Source organism: Nicotiana tabacum, chromosome 11, assembly GCF_000715075.1.
Source record: "Nicotiana tabacum cultivar K326 chromosome 11, ASM71507v2, whole genome shotgun sequence".
Lineage (NCBI taxonomy): Eukaryota > Viridiplantae > Streptophyta > Magnoliopsida > Solanales > Solanaceae > Nicotiana > Nicotiana tabacum.
In genome coordinates this window covers 99,458,065-99,475,322 of record NC_134090.1, presented here as the reverse complement: position 1 = coordinate 99,475,322, position 17,258 = coordinate 99,458,065, and positions in this window count along the sequence as shown.

The window sequence follows — 17,258 nt, the reverse complement described above, 5'->3', positions numbered from 1 at the left end:
TTTGATGTTTGGCCTTCACTTACTGATAGTTCGGACATTTTGCCACAAAGTCCGCCACATCCTTTTTCATGTTATTCCACCAATAAACTTCTTTGAGTTCATGATACATTTTCGTAGAACCTAGGTGCACGGAATACCTGGAAGTGTGAGATTCTGCCATGATCCTTTCCCGAGGACTTAGGTAGGTCCAGAGTAGGTTCGATAGGTGATTTAGGACTTAGGAGTATGATCAGAATGAGTTTTGGAGGTCCGACATATATTTAGGCTTGAATTAGCAAAAATGGATTTTTGGCGTTTTCCGATTGATAGGTGAAATTTTGATATAGGGGTCAGAATAGAATTCTGAGAGTTTTAGTAGTTCTGTTGTGTCATTTGGGATGTGTGTGCAAAATTTCAGGTCATTCGGACGTTATTTGGCTGGGTTTTTTATCAAAAGCGTAATTCGGAAAAATTTGGAAACTTAGGCTTGAATCCGATGTGCTTTGGTTAATCCGATGTTGTTTGAGGTGTTTTGAAGATTGGTAAAAGTTTGAATAAGGTTATGGGATATGTTTGTGCTTTTGGTTGAGGTCCCGGGGGCCTCGGGGTGGTTTCGGATGGTTGACGGAGTGTTTGAAATTTTTATAGAAGCTGCAAATTTTCTGCTTCTGGTGTTTCCGCACATACGGATTGGGGACCGTAGGTGCGATGCCACAGATTTGAGGGGGAAGGCTATAGAAGCGGAAGAAAGTGAGGGAGGCAGAAACCGCAGAAGCGGTTGGTGAACCACACCTGCGATGGCGCAGGTGCTGCTGGTGCATCGCAGATGCAAAAGTTGGAGGATAAGTAAAAACTGCAGAAGCGGCTCTTGGACCGCAAAATCGGTACCGCAGATGCGGTGGATTGACCGCAGATGCAAAAATGCCTGGGCCAGAACATATAAATTGTTTGTTTCGTGATTTTTGAGTTATTCCACCATTTCTAAGTCGGCTTTGGAGCTTTTTGGATGATTTTGAAGAAGGGTTTCAAGGGAACTTCATTAAGGTAAGGATTTTGGACCTAAAACTCGTTCCTATGTTATTATTTCATGAATTATAGCTATAATAATGGAATTTAAGGGTTAAAATTGGGGAAACTAGGGCTTGGTATTGGAGACCTAGACTTGAGGATTAGAGGGACCATTTGAGGTCGGATTTTGGTACTTTTGATATGTATGAACTCGTGGGGAGATGAGGAATCTATTGATGTTAATTTTACCGAATTCTGAAACATGGGCCCGGGGGTTGGGTTTTGCTAATTTCTGGATTTAAGTTGTAAATTTATTATTTTCGCTTGGGCTTCGTTCCCTTAGCATATTTTGACGTCATAATTCTGATTTTGGTTAGATTCGAGCGAGTGGAGTCCAATTCGACGGGCAAAGGCATCGCGGGCTAGATTTGGACCGGATTGAGATGAGTAATGATTGTAAATGATGTCCTGAGGGTATGAAACCCTGGATTTGCACATCGTTATGCTATGTTGAGGTGACGCAAACGCTTGATGACGAGCGTGGGGTCGTGCATTGTTGGGGATTGTGACTTAGTCCATCCCGAATGGCTATTTTACTGCGTATTTGTATGACAACTATTTGCTATCATCATGTTTTGGGCTGAATGCCATATTTGGGTCTCGTGCCAACTATCTGAACCCTTAGGGGATTTTATTGATATTTCCTCACTGTTTTGACTTTATACTTGAACTCAGTCATGCTATATTCTACTGTTTTTTATAACTAAGCCATGTTTACTCTACTTTAACACTTAAATGATGTTTTAAATGATATTTTGGGCTGAGCATTATGTTTTACTGTTGCCCTAGTGGCTGTGAGGTTCTGACTGAGTAAAGTCGAGGGCCTATGTTGTGAGGAAACACTGATTAGGATTATGAGGCCGAAGGCCTGAGATTTATACGCCACGACATGGCTTGTTGATATGAGGCCGAGAGCCTAGTGATGATTCCACGATATGGCTTGATATTGCACTTTGGCCATAAGGGGCCCCTCCAGAAATCTGCACACTCCATGTGAGCACGAGTACCCATTGTGATGCGAGATATAGCCTGAGGAGCTGGTATTATTCTGAGATATTGCCTAAGGGGCGGATTTGTTGATATTGTGCCTGAGGGGAGAACCTTTATGTGTTTATCTTTCTTATTTTTCTGTCATCTACCTATTTAATTGTTGAATAGCCATTTCATGAAGTTAAACTGAACTTATATGATTTTACATATCTTTACTGAATCACTATTTTTACCTCTGTTACTACTTCATTATAGCCTTTAATGTGCCTTACATGTTTTCATATCTCTCAGTCGTTTATTTATGATTATTACTCACTGAGTTGGAGTACTCACTTTACTCCCTTCACCCCGTGTGCAGATTCAAGCATTGCTGATCCTGCTAGCGCGAGTTGAGAGCTCCCGACAGACTTCAGAGTCCACGAGATAGTTGCTTGCTATCCGCAGTCCCGTGTTTCTCCCCCTTTATCTCATTTCTATCTCTTTATCAGTTATTGTGTAATAGTTTAGTAGGCTTTTCAGACTTGTGTTGGGATTAATAGATGCTCATGAGTAGTGACACCCCGGTATCAGGCTGTGTTAGGTTGTATTCTGCAAATTGTTTGTATTGTCATTGCTTAGTTTTGGATTTATATCATATTTAACTAAACGCTTATTGTTTAATCACTTAAAATGGAATTGGAAATGTGTCGGCTGGTCTTGTCTTCAGGAGGGGCGTTATCACGACCGGGTCCGAGTTTAAGGTCGTGACACACAAATAAAGTCTTTTTTGGTAAACAGTATCCTAAGTCATGATGTCTAAGTGAATGTACAGAAAACAGGCAGTTTATTTTATAAACTCAAAAGTAATGACCCTATCATTTGCCTACTAATTTTAAAGCTTGTTTAAACCTGAACAATATTAAGTCAGAGAAACAGTTTCAGAATTGCAAGTTTTAGAAATGCCCTACAGGCTTACCTATACGCGGAATACTGATGACTACATTTTATATAGTGAAACAATGCAAGTTTTGAAACGGACTCTTTAATCCCTATAGGCATGCTGTCTTATGATAAATTAAGCCATTTTTTTGAAAGAACTCATTTCAGGAAAATAGACCATTAATTATTCCAGTTTAGAAGTGAGCTAAACGTTAACCAGATTGATTTATTTTGAAACTAAGCTAGTTTAGATTTATAGCCAGAATTCTGGTATCATTCTTTATAGGCATGATATCTACGTGTTTAATCCTAATTTTAAAAACTTGAAGGCATGATGAAAAATGAAAATACATATAAACACTTGTTATAACAGAAGTCGAATTTGGATTATATCCTATAGGCATGGCATCTACTTGTGAAGCTGATTTTAAGACTTATATACATGATTTCTATTATGGAATCACTTGAAACCTATAGGCATGATTTCTAACATGGTGAGACAAACATGACAAGATGTAAAAGTCCTATAGACATGTTTTATACCCGTATTACCCCACAAACATGTAGCTACCCACCCTTTTCACTAATTACCCTAATATTTGTTTACATGTTATTACATACCATATGAATGAATTACATAAGTAAATAAGATAATATGAAGTTATTCTATAGGGAGCCTACAGATAGGCCCAGGTTTCCAAAGCCTCCAATAGCCTCAAATGCCTTAATTCCATAGACAGTGTCATAGTCTAGGTGCATCAAAGTTCCCTAAGAATCACAAGGATCCCGGGCAGTTCTTACACCTAGACTTAATAACCAAATAAAATGATATCAGTGTGGAAGGGCCAGCCTCAGTATGCTAGAGTTCAGAGGGTTCTCAAGAGGATCCCAAGGTAGTACACATACTGGAGGGGGCAGAACTTGTTGACTTAGGAGTAGAGTGAAAGTGCTTGACACAAGTTAAAAGGTTTCAGCAGGAAAACAGTATAAAAAGAAGGTTTGTTTGAAATAGTTTGTGGAGTAAAAGAGGGAGTCATGGAGTAAAACAACTTCTAAAAGAGAGAGTTACATGATTAGACAACAGTAGATCAAATACGGAGTCCAAAACCACATCAGCAATACTCACAGGATCAAAACAAACCTACACATAGGGTGATGGGGATTGGGGATACATAGAGCACATGATTGTAAACACATAATAGACAAAGGTAATTGGTACAGACATGCTAAAAAACAATTGATCAAACATAGAGGGGGTAACATATTTACACTGATCCTAAGGAAGGGGAGTACATGACAAGCTAATCAGGTAATCATATTAACTACAGGTTTCACAGCAAAACCATAAGTAAAAGCAAACTAGAAACGGGATGAACTGAAGCAATAAAAGAACCATATTATTTTTGGAACTTGAACTGAAATTAGAACATACTAGTAAAGAAGACAGTAAACAAAAGTGAAAGAGTAGGAGAGCACAACAGTTAGCCTTGGCTTGCAGCCAGCTAACTCAGAATAGTAGCAAGTAGCACAAAAGAGAGAGAGCAGAAAGTTTAAGTGTGAGAGAGAGAGCTGTTGAACCAAAGTGTTCTTATGTTTGTGTTAATGAGAGAGTGTGTATATATAGTAGTTCAAAATTAGATAAAAACAAGGTAATATTCATAGTAGTATAGTAATTATGGAACTCAGAATCAATTAGAGCAAAATAAGGACAAGTACTCCCTTAATTTAAGGGAATTAATTCAAATAGTAGGAACAAGTAACAAATAAGGAAAGAAATCAGTGTATGACTAATAAGAAAAGATTCAAATTCAGTAAGTATAAGGTAAATAATTAGGGCTAAGTCCAGAACACTCTAATTAAGGAAATAGCCAGTAAGAATAAAGTACCACAGCAGACAAGGTAAGCGAATCAGTTAATTTGAATAGAAGAGGTAGAAATTGAGGGTTTAAAGGAAGGTCTTTCAATCAAACCCAAAAAATAGGGAATCCAAAATCAATCAAAGAGGGAGTCACGATTCTGTATTCATCATATAAATAGAGAAGATAAGAATAATCAGACCTAGCAAGCATGCAGGTTAAACAATATCGATAGAAAGAGGCAAGTCTGAACAATCAAGATGAACATAAGAACATAGAGGTGATATAAATTAGACTAAAAACTCAATAAGAACATATTTGAAGCAAGATAGTCACAGAAACTCAAACAAGAAACGAGCAGTCATGCTAATGAACAGTACCAAACGAAGAAGTCTAGAAAATTAGGGCTTTCAACATAGGCGAGTTGAAAAGATAGTAAAATAATAGAATCAGTCGAAATATGCAAGATATGGAAGTTTTAAACATTAGGGATCAGTTTAAACAAAGTTTTAAAAGGAGTTCCGAAAACCCTAATTTTAGAAGAAGGTGAAAACCCTTTGAAATCGATGATTCTTGTAAAAGAGTCCCAAGAACAGTGTAAAATACTAAAGAAGCTAACTCAAATCATTTTAAAATTGTACAGATCTAGAAGATGTAGGCAGAAATTAGGGTTTCAGAAGAAACCCAAATAGAGATGAAAGAACTTATCTAGAATCCCAAGGATCGTAACAAGCACAACATGATTTTGCTTGAAATCACACTGAAGTAGCCAAGAACAGACAAATAGCAAACCCTAGATGCAAGTTGGCATGGCCCAAGGCCCTTGAAGACCTTAGGGAAGGCGAGCATGGCAATAGAGGAGCCATTGGAGGCATAGGAGTTGAAGGGAGATCACCGGAGAAGACCGGAGAAGAAGGTCGGCGGTTGAAGGAGCTAGGTTTAGGTTGAGTGGTTGAGAGAGGAGAGGAGATGAGAGAATACAAAAGCAGTGGTATCTGAACAATGAGCTAGGGTTAGGGGTCGTTGGAATTAAAAATGGTAAGAACGGATGAGGGTCGTTGATCTTTTAGATCAACAGCGAGGATTTAATATGGCTTTGGGTTGGGTAGGCAGGTTCATGGCTTGGGTCAGGTGTTTTTAATCTGAAATTGGGTTGGGGTTGGGTTTAAATTGGGCTACAATTGAAATGCAAATCTGGCTATATTTTAAATAGCCAATTTTCACTATATAATTTATAATAAATGATAAATAATTTCTAAAAAATAATTTCATATACTAAAATGATTTAAAATAGATATTTAATATTTTAAAAATATAGGAGATCAATTTTACGCATATAAATGTAATTATACATTAATGGGGCTAATATTGCGATTATATGCAATTTAGCTTTAAAAATACAAAATGCAATTATAAAATGCATAAAAAAAATAATTTATCCATATTTTGGAATAAATATAGAAATTAGATGACTAAATCACCACAATAATAATTTGAGGGATAATTATTGGGGATTTTATTAATAAAAGGGAAGAAATAAATCAATTTAAATCTTTAAAATTATGGGAAAAATTATAAAAACCTTGTGCATGCTTATATATGCATGTATATTCTATTTTAAAGGTATCTATGTATATTTAAAATATATAGGATATTAAAAATATATAGGGAAAAATTGGTTATCAACAAGCCCAGTCCAGACAGAAGAGTTATGCGGACTGGAAGGTTCGTGATGTTTCCATATGGCTGGAGCGTGTCTTGCTTCGGGTTTCACCTATGAAGGGCATTATGAGATTTGGGAAGAAGGGCAAATTGTGCCCAAGGTTTATTGGTCCCTTTGAGGTGTTGCGACGTGTTGGGGAGGTTGTTTATGAGCTTGCCTTACCTCCAAGCTTGGCTGGAGTTCATCCGGTATTTCATGTTTCGATGCTTTGGAGGTATCATGGTGATCTGTCGCATCTGTTGGATTTCAGTTCAGTCCAGCTGGACAAGGATCTATCTTATGTTGAGGAGCCAGTAGTTATATTGGATATGCAGGTTCGAAAGCTAAGGACAAAGAGTATTGCACCAGTAAAGGTTCAGTGGCGGGGTCAGACAGTCGAAGAGGCGACTTGGGAGACTGAGCAGGATATGCGCAGCCGTTACCCTCATCATTTCACCATTTCAAGAATGTCTCTATTCTCATTGGAGGACAACTGAATGTTTTAAGAGGGGGAGGATGTAATGACCCGGTCGGTCGTTTTGAGAATTAATGCTCTGATCCCCTATTAACTATTTTCCTCGTGTTTATTTCTACTATTTTGATCTGCCGGGATAATTCGTTTTGAGTTTCAGAGTGTTTTGGGACACTTAGTCCCTAAATGAGAGCTTAAGCCTTAGAATTTGGACCATAGTCGGAAGAGTGTGAAGACGACTCTGAAATGGAATTTCGTCAGTTCTGTTAGCTCCATTGAGTGATTTTGGGCTTAGGGGCTTGAAATGGCGAAAGTTGAATTTTTGGAGTTTTGGGCTAGTAGTGGAATTTTCGATATCGGGGTCGGAATCTGATTCCAGAAGTTGGAATATATCCGTAGTGTTGAATATAACTTGTGGGCAAAATTTGGGGTCAATCGAACGTGGTTGGATTGGTTTCAGCATTGGTTGTAGGATTTTGATATTTCAAGTTCATTAAGTTTAGATTGGGGGTGATTCGTGATTTTAGCATTTTTTAGTGTGATTTGAGGGCTCGACTAAGTTTTTATGGTAGTTTAGGATTGGTTGGTATGTTTGGTTGAGGTCCAAGGGGCCTCGGGTATGTTTCGGATGCTCAACGGGTCATTTATGGACTTAGAAGGATAGCAGATTTTCTGGTTTTTCTGTTGCAGACAATTGTTCTTCGCATTCGTGAAGGGGAGATCGCGTTTGCGAAGGCTGGCCGGTGGAAGCATCGCGAACGCGATGAGCTGAGAGCATTCGTGAAGAGGAAAGGCGGAGCAGCTGGGGGTTTGAGTAAGGGGTCGCGTTCGCGAAGGTCCTGGCAAGTGAAGATACGCGTTCGCGAGTGGATCCTCATGTTTGCGAAAGAAGAAATTTGTCCAGTGGGATTTTGTTCATCTCGTTCGCAATAGTGGTCTCGCGTTCGCGAAGAAGAAAGCATCTGGGCAGAATTTCAATTCCAAAATCGACGGTTTGAGTTCATAACTCAAAAATTGGATTGAGAGCTCGGTAGGAGGCAAAATTTGGAGAGATTTTCGAAGGAAGTTTGTGGGTAATGATTCCTAACTCTTTTTTATTATATCCCCTTAATCTAAACATGAATTCATCGTATGATTTTGGATTTGAGGTGAAAAATTGGGGAAAATTGAGAAACGTTCTTAGGCCTAATTTTGGGGCTTTGATCGAGATTTTGGTATTGGATTTGAGTGAATTTTTTATGGTTAGACTCATGAGTGAATGGGTTTTTATAATTTTTTACTTTTACCCGATTCTGAGACATGGGCCCAGGGAGGATTTTTGGGCGTTCTTCTATTTTCTTGCCTTAGCTTCGATTTCATTAGCTAAATTAGTTGTTTGTTTTGTATTTACGTTATAATATTGATTTGATTAGATTTGGGCCACTCGAAGTTGGATACTCGTGGCAAGAACGTGATTTCGGATTGATTTGAGCTTAGTTTGAGGTAAATGGCTTTCATAACCTTGTGTGGGGGAACTCCCCTTAGGATTTTGGTACTGTTGTTATATGAATGTTGTGTACGTGAGGTGACGAGTGCGTACATGTGCTAATTGTTGAAAACCCTCGTTTCCATTAAGTAAATAGCTATCTTTTCTTTTAACTGAGCAACACTAGTATATGAAGCCTCCTGTTTAGCTTAGGAAAGCATGCTTATGTGACTTAACTGTCTTACCTGCTTTAACTGCTCACCTGGATTTTGTGTAGCATGTTCAGAGTAGAAATTTCCTATTTTCTTGATACGAACTTGAATAGAATTGTAGGATTCTTTCTTGAGACTATTGTGTATTTACTTTGTGGCTATAGATCGGTATTCCGGGAGATCCCCCTGCATATTTGCTTTGGGACTACGGATTGGTATTTCGGGAGATCCCCCTGAACATTTATAATTTGGACTACGGGATGATATCCCGGGAGATCCCCATGTACTGGATATTTACTTTTGGACTACGGGAAGATATCTCAGGAGATCCTCTGCACATTTACGTTTGGACTACAGGACGATATCCTGAGAGATTCCCGGTTGCTATCTCTGTGTATTGAGTTATTCTTTTTGTGATTTCATCTTTATTGACTATTAGCATTTAATTATACTATCTCATTTCACATTATTTTACCTTGTTATATATATATATATATATATATATATATATATATATATATATATATATATATATATATATATATATATAACCAGTAGGGCCCTGACCTGATCTCATCACTACCCGACCGAGGTTAGGCTTGGCACTTACTGGGTACTGCTGTGGTGTACTCATGCCATTTCTTGCACATATTTTTCGTGTGCAAATCCAGGTTCTTCTGTTAAGCCATACTATCCGTTAGGCGAGGCGATTCAAAGACTTTAAGGTATATCAGTCGCGTCCGCAGACCTAGAAGTCCTTCTCTATTCTCTGTCACACCTCCGTTTTACCACACCCGAGGATGGGACATAAGGGAGTTTTTTCCAACTTAAAGTGACAATCGAAACGGGATTATTTTGGTCAATCCAGAGTCTCCACTTGGGATAATTTTATGGTATCCCAAGTCACTGATTCAAATCCCGAATCAAGGAAAACATTGACTCTGTTTTACAGTCCGCGAACATAGAAATTCGGGTAAGGAATTCTGTTAATCCGGGAGAAGGTGTTAGGCATTCTCGGGTTCCGTAGTTTTAACACGGTCGCTCAACTATTATTATTGTCTGATTTTAAACACGTTTGGACCTATGGTAGATTTTAATTTATTAACCGCTTTTAGTTATTTTTTAGGAAGATTTCAACGTTATTTAAAACACGTCTTGAACCACGTCACATAAATGTACCCACGGTCCCCGACATATTTTATCTAACATTGTTGAGATTTGAATTTGGGTCACATAAATGCACACCCGAGTTTAGGAAGGTAATTTTTTAAAATAGCATGCCTGAAGGAACTATGCACTTTCAACTTTGCGAGGGCCACGGAAAATTCAACTAAATGGTGCACCTCGATTTCTAAGGATTAAAATTATTTAAGTGAGGGATGTGCATTTTGAGATTTTATTTGGCACGGCGCACCTCGAGTCTACCTTAAGAGTCTAATTAATTAATTAAGGATGGCTTAATGGGATTCTAATTATTTTTAACTAAAGTTCGACCCTACTGATGAACTAACAAACCTCATATTAAGAGACCAATCATCTAAAGGGAAATTGTTGCAACCGACAGCGAACTAAACGAGACCATTTATAAATGCCTTCAGGCTCGGGCCCAAAACAAGCCCAATTATTGATGAGGAAGGACGTCCAAGGGCATGGAACATGCAAAGAGGATCTGATATTGAACATCATTTAATGGGCCAGCATTGGGCCCAACTTTCAGAATCAAACAATTGTATACAATCAAGGAAATGCAAATCGGCCAAGATCATAAGAAGCATGAGATTGAACTAATAATTTGTTCCTGAATTTTAAAAGTTCAAACACCATTCAACTAGCTGAAAATTCTGAGATTTTTCATCAGTTCCAACTTAAACAGGCTTGTGAACCAGTTGGGAAAATCAACGCATAACTTTATTCTTAAAACAACCTTGTCTATTTTCCTTTTTCTCTTCACATGATTCTACATTAACTACTACTCAAGAAAACCTAAATCAGTCGAACTCTTCTCAATAATAAACAACAACCAATCCAGAAAATTAGCATGTGAATTGCTTGGATCCCAAAGGTCACATGAAGATTCTCAACAGACATCTTCAAACTAATAGGTTTAAACCCCCCATTTCACAACATATACAATATTAAACTGATTTATGCCAAAATTTAAACAAGACTAATAGGCAACTCAAACTATCCTCAATATGAGTTTATGATCATATATCAAATGACAACCAATTCTGAGCAAAACAACACATCACAGTGCTTTTAAATGCCAGCCTACACATTATTCACTTTATCCCTAACCTATACTTGTCATGATAGCTAGTTCAACACGAAATCATCACCAAACATGAACACTTATTTCAACCAAAATTAAAGCAAGGCTAAGATTCATGTGCCTTGACTAAGTTTGTTACTGCAGCACCTTGATGGTCCCATGATAATGTACAATGATAAGAACTAAACTACTAAAACACAAAATCAAGAAGAGATACAATTGAAGCACAAATAAACTGATACTATGCTTTAAACTTTCTGCTTTTCATTTCACTCTTCAAATCCATCTTCACAATCAATAAGTCCTAAGAGTGTGTACCTGAATGTCGAAAGAGAAAAAATAGAAAAGATGAAGAATCAGCAGAGAGTCAGCAGCAGCAAACAGCCTAAATCCCAGCAATGAAACAGTGAACCCAAGAACCAAAAGCTTCAAACCAAATCTTCAAGTTCACAAAATCAAACAATTTTTAAACCAGGTGCAGGAATTTGGGGTTTTTCAGAGAGATCAACTAGCAAGGAAGATCAGAAATCTTAAACCAAACAGAATTTGAGCTGCTTTTTTTTACAAAGAAATGTGGAGAATTCAATGTTATTTCAGAATTGTTCTCAAAAACTCAGCCATTCAGTTTTGCAGGATTTCTTTTATCTCTTCATCTCTGCTTCAATCTCAAGTAATGATGCCTTTATAGGCAAGCTATTAGGGCATCAGAAATAAGCTAAGTTTTGCACATAAAACCTTTCATAATTTTCATTTTTGCCTAGGTACCCCTATCCTAAAACTCACATTTTTAGAATAGTCCTAAAGGCACCTTCTTAGCAGCTTTCTAAGTCAGTTATAGATTATTCCCCTAGCTTAAATTCCTAAATCACCCCTCGAGCACTCTGTTTTTACCTCAGTCAACCCAAATGGGTATGAGTTAAATTGACCCAATGTTTCAATTCAAAACCTGGGCTAATCCCTTCCCTTTGGACCCAAGTCCAACTCAGAAATTCAGACAGAATAATCTAGAGGGCAGAAAAAATAAGAGGGCAATGCAGAGTCAAATAGATTTCTGAAACAAATGTTCTACACGACCCAAAACAAAAGGGAAAAATTAAACAAAAACTAATCAAATGAATCCAAACAAATTAAAAAAAATAACAATATAACATTTAAACTAAACTAAAGAAACACATGCAAGGATGATTTTGAGAAAACTGAACAAAAGAAGAAAAATAGAAGAAGATAAGAAAAAATGGAAAAGAGAAAGTACCGGAAATACCTATCAAAACTAAGCGGACCACAGTCTCGAACCAAGCTTCGATGAATCTTCAATTTTTTTTTTTTGCCGAAATAGAACCTAATCATGTATTCTCGACTGAAACACACGATTAAAGTCAAATTCAACCTTAAATTTTGAAAAGCCTTGCCGATTGATTTTTGGGGATTTTAGGGTTCATAACTTCACTCTAAGATTCGAAAAGTCTGGGACAGATTCGAGGGAAAAGGGGTATGAATTTCGTATGAGGGAGTCATGGGGGTTGTAGGGTGTTATTTTGGGGTGATTTGGGACCGGCGCCGCCACCGGAAAGGGCAAGGATCTTAGTGTTTCGTTTGGTCTCTGAGAGGTAAAGGGTTGAGAGAGACGAGTGAGAGAGGGGTGGGTTCTAGGTGGGGGTGAGGGCATTTCGGACAGTTATATACCTATGGAGCTTCAGTTCTGGACCATCGGATTTAACGGGATCAACGGCTCAGATCAAGGGCTAATGAAACGGCGTCGTTTTGGTTTAAAATAAAGCTGGACCGGATATTCGAGCGGATCTGGGCTGGACCACTTGGGTATTGTGTATAAATCAATTGGGCTTGGGGAAAAATTAAACAAAAGGCCCAAAATATCTGATTCTTTTCTTTTCCCTTTTCAAAAATCTTTTTAATTCCTCTTCTTCTTCTTTTTTTTAAAAAAATAAAAATTAAACAAAACCCGACTTAATTCCTAACCCAAATTATCCTAGCAAATTAAATTACTTAACCCTAATAATTACTACAACTAATTAAATACCAACTTAAAGGAAAACCAACGAAATTCAAATCTAAAAATTGAACAATGCAAAATAAACCATTTTTGTGATTTTTTTCATTTTTGTAAAGCAACTAAATTACTAATTGATTTAAAAATGCAAAATTAAATCCTAAATGCAAATGCAACATATTTTTTGTATTTTTTCATGAATTAAACAAAATAAACATGCACAGACAAATGCTAGCAATTAACAAGAAATGCTATAAAAATCCACGAAATTGCAAATAATGGGAAAATTTTATTTTACTTAAATTTATGGGAGTAATTCACATAGGACAAAAATCACATGCTCACATTCTCCCTTCAGTTATAGGCCTTTTCCCTGTATTTCCTTTGTTATTAAACTTCTGGAGTTAGAAACCTTATGCATTTTTTTTGTTTAGCTTGTGATTCATGAGATTCCGGATTTTGGGAGTGTTGTTATTGGTTGAGAGTGCTATTATTGTTTATGTCGAGCGGTATTTTAAACACTTTATCTATATTTACCTGTTAGATGGTTAGTTTGTACTTTTAAATTCCTATTTCCACAAATTTTTAGGCTTACCTAGTCGTAGAGACTAGATGCCATCATGGCAGTTCACGGAGGGAGAACTTGGGTCGTGACAAAAAACAAGGGTATAGCTATTTTTATCAAAACTTGAGATAGAGAGCTCGGATTTAGACAAAATTTTGAGGGATTTTTAGAGGAAGCCATTGGGTAATGATTCTTAACTCATTTATGGTTATATTCCACTAATCTATCATTATCACCTTCTAATTTAAGATTTGAGTTGAGAAATTATGAAAAAAATGGAAAAAGTTCTTCAACAAAATATTTGGGTTTTGATTGAGATTTCGACATCGGATTTGAGTAATTTTGGTACGAGTGAACTCGCGAGTGAATGGGTGCTTGTATTGTTGACTTTTACCCTATTCCGAGAAGTGAGCCCGAGTCGACTTTTTGGGGCGATTTTCTAATTTCTTGTTAAAGTCTTGATGTCATTAATTAGATTAGTTCCTTATAGTTATATTTATGGTATGTAATTTCCTGTGGCTAGATTTGGCCCATTTGGAGTCGGAAAATTGTGAAAAAGGCATTCTTACTGATTGATTGAGCTTGGTTCGAGGTAAGTGGCTTGCCTAACCTTGTGTGGGGGAAATACCCTTAGGATCTGGTACTGTTGTGATACTTCTGTGATATGGGAGCTCCATGTACACGAGGTGACGAGTGCATACATGGGCTAATTGTTGTAAAATACGGTTTTTCACTGAGTAGTAACATGTTACATTTTAATTGAGTTATACCAGCATGTGTAGTTATCTTGTTTAGCCTAATATTGCATGTCTACATATCTTAAATGCTTATTTGAAATCGGTTCATCATGTTAAGTTGATTTCCTATTTTTCCTTGATTTGTATTAGTCTTAACTGTAGAGTTCTTGTTGTTAATTGTCGCTTCCATCAGTTTCGAGCTGTGTGTTTACTTTGGGACTACGTGGCGGTACCTCTGGTGATCCCCTTGCACATTTATTTTTGGGACTACGAGGAGGTACCTCAGGAGATCCCCCTACACATTAATGTTTGAGACTACGAGACGGTACCTCGGGAGATCTCCTTGCATATTTACTTTTGGGACTACGAAACGGTATCTCCGGAGATCCCCTGTTGTTTATCCCTATGTGTTGTGCTGCTATTTTTTTGTGGGTTTCTATTGTTAATTTACCAGTCTTATTACATTGCTATATTCTTTTGCCTTATTTATTATATACCATAAGGGCCCTGACTTGACCTCGTCATTACTCGACCGAGGTTACGCATGGAATTTACTAGGTACCGTTGTGGTGTACTCATACTACTCTTATGTACATTTTTTGTGTGTAGATCTAGGTACTTCTTATCAGCCTCGATATTGTTGCGCCCCTTTTTTCTAAAGGCGAAATCGGGTTCATGACATTTGGGGGGACAACTCGTTCCCTCTTGGGAATTGAGTTTTTTGGGTTGAAGAGTGCCACCTAATGATTAAAGTGCATTAGGACACTCAAGAAGAGTTCGAGTTGGAAAACCAAAGTTCGGGTAAGGGCTAGAAATTATCTCGAGGGGAAGGTGTTAGTCACCCCCCAAGATCCACTAGTGTGGTTCCCGACCATGTTACAATTGTGACTTTAACTAACAAGTAAGCAAATAAAGGTCTCAAATAGAAGGGGATTTACACATAATGTTGCAAGTGAATTAAAAGTTTGAAGAGAGATAAAGAAAACAGAAATCTTAAGCAAATAGTCTGGACAGTTAAAAAGAAGGGATAACAAGTAAAGGGGAAGGGGTCCTAGGTTTACAAACAATATGGATCACATTAATGCAATACGCGACAATCACTCCTCAAAAGAGGGGACGCACGTGGTATTAGCGCACCGGTCATCATGTCCATATCTACCCTTTCCCACCCCATTAAGGTATTAAACGCGGAATAGTGTCGTTGCTTAATGCATGGTATTACCCATCCCGATCCTATCAGTCCCCGAGGCATTTGGGACTACTAATCCTAAAGGGAGGGAGGTTGGGTTTTTTTAGAGTTTTTAAAAAGGACAAAATTCTAATGCGACAAACAAAACACATAAACAAGTAGGGGAAACAAATAACAGTTTATGGGCTCAAACAGGCCTCCTCACTTAAAGGAGCAAATTATTTAGCATGACTTCAAATGCTGGTTATAGTCTCAATTAATTTTAAAAGCGTTAGCACAAGCTGATTTATCACATATTTCTCATATGAGGAGTCTGAACTAGCCTTGTCTGGTTGTAGTTATCAAAATTGACACAATTAATTAATGACCTAATGGTTTGCCTAAGTGAGACCTATAGGAATGATATCTAACAGAGCGTACTGATTCAAAAGAGAGGATTACTGGTTCGATAAACAAAAGATCTGCAGATTTTAAACGACCTTATGACTGATTTTAGACTCATGGACGAAATAGACGAAGTTGATTCAATTGATTACTCCTATAGGCAAGTTATCTAAGCGTTATTGGTATTAAATGATTACATAGATGCAAGAGTCATATAGGCATGGTATCTAGAAAGAAGTTGATTATTATTAAACCTATGATTGTTTGCCTAATGACATGCAGAAGTGTAGAAAACTATGATCATAATTTTCTATATGCAGAAATGCAGATCTTAGAGACAGGATTTCTATATGCAGAAAAACTTATAGGCATGGTTTCTAAGATGAGAATGCAGAAGTGCAGAAAAAACTTATAGGCATGGGTGCTAAGAGACGAGAATGCAGAAGTGCAGAAAAACTTATAGGCATGGTTTCTCAGATGAGAATGCAGAAATCAGAAAATCTTATAGGCATGAGTTCTAAGATGAAAATGCAGAAATAAAAAAAAAATCCTATAGGCAAGTTTTCTACCCTTTGCATACATTTATCCCCATCCTTTTTCACTAGCCAACCCCAATAGTTATTACAAATTATTACAGACCCGAATGAATCAGAAAAAGGTAAAATTACATCAGAAATTCCAGCTACAACCAAATAGCCTAACTCAGACTCAATGTCCAACAATATGAGATAAACCAACTTTCAGGATCAGATTTCCAAAAGCCTTTCTCATATTTGGGATGTGTCAAAGTTCGCAAGAGTATCAAAGGGCCCCGGGCAGTGCTTACAGCCCAAACACATTGCAGAATTGAGATCATAGTGCACTGTGGAAGGGCCAACCCTCTGATGTCCATGTTCAGAGGGAACTCAAGGTCCCAAAGCAAGGCTCATAAGAGGGGGTAGAACTTAAGAGTCTAAGAATAAGTGTAAGTGCATAGGCGAATTAGGGGAAATCCATGGCAAGCTGGTGGTCAAGCTCAGCAATTGGGAATGCTGGCACACCCCCGACCAGCCTATTAACCAAATCTTAAGAGTTAGGATCCATTGTGGATCAGGTTATGACCTGACCAACAATTTGAATACTGCCAGGCCATGAGCCTTAACTCAAACACGTAGAAGGGAATATGGGGTAGGGATTCACAATAGAAACAGGTGCAGGGAATGAACATAATTAGCACAAATCATTAAACATGAGCAGTAAAGTAAACAGGATTGCAGAAAACTGTAAATAAGCACATAGAGGTGAGGCAGAAACGTTAAATCAGAACATACCAATTTCAGGAGAAAACAAGTAAAAGCAGTAGTTTGAGAAAAAGCCAAGTTGCAAGCCAAGCAATTCCAAAAGATCTCAAGCAAAAGCAGAGTGTTGAAAGAGTATTGAATTCAAAGCAATATTGCAAATG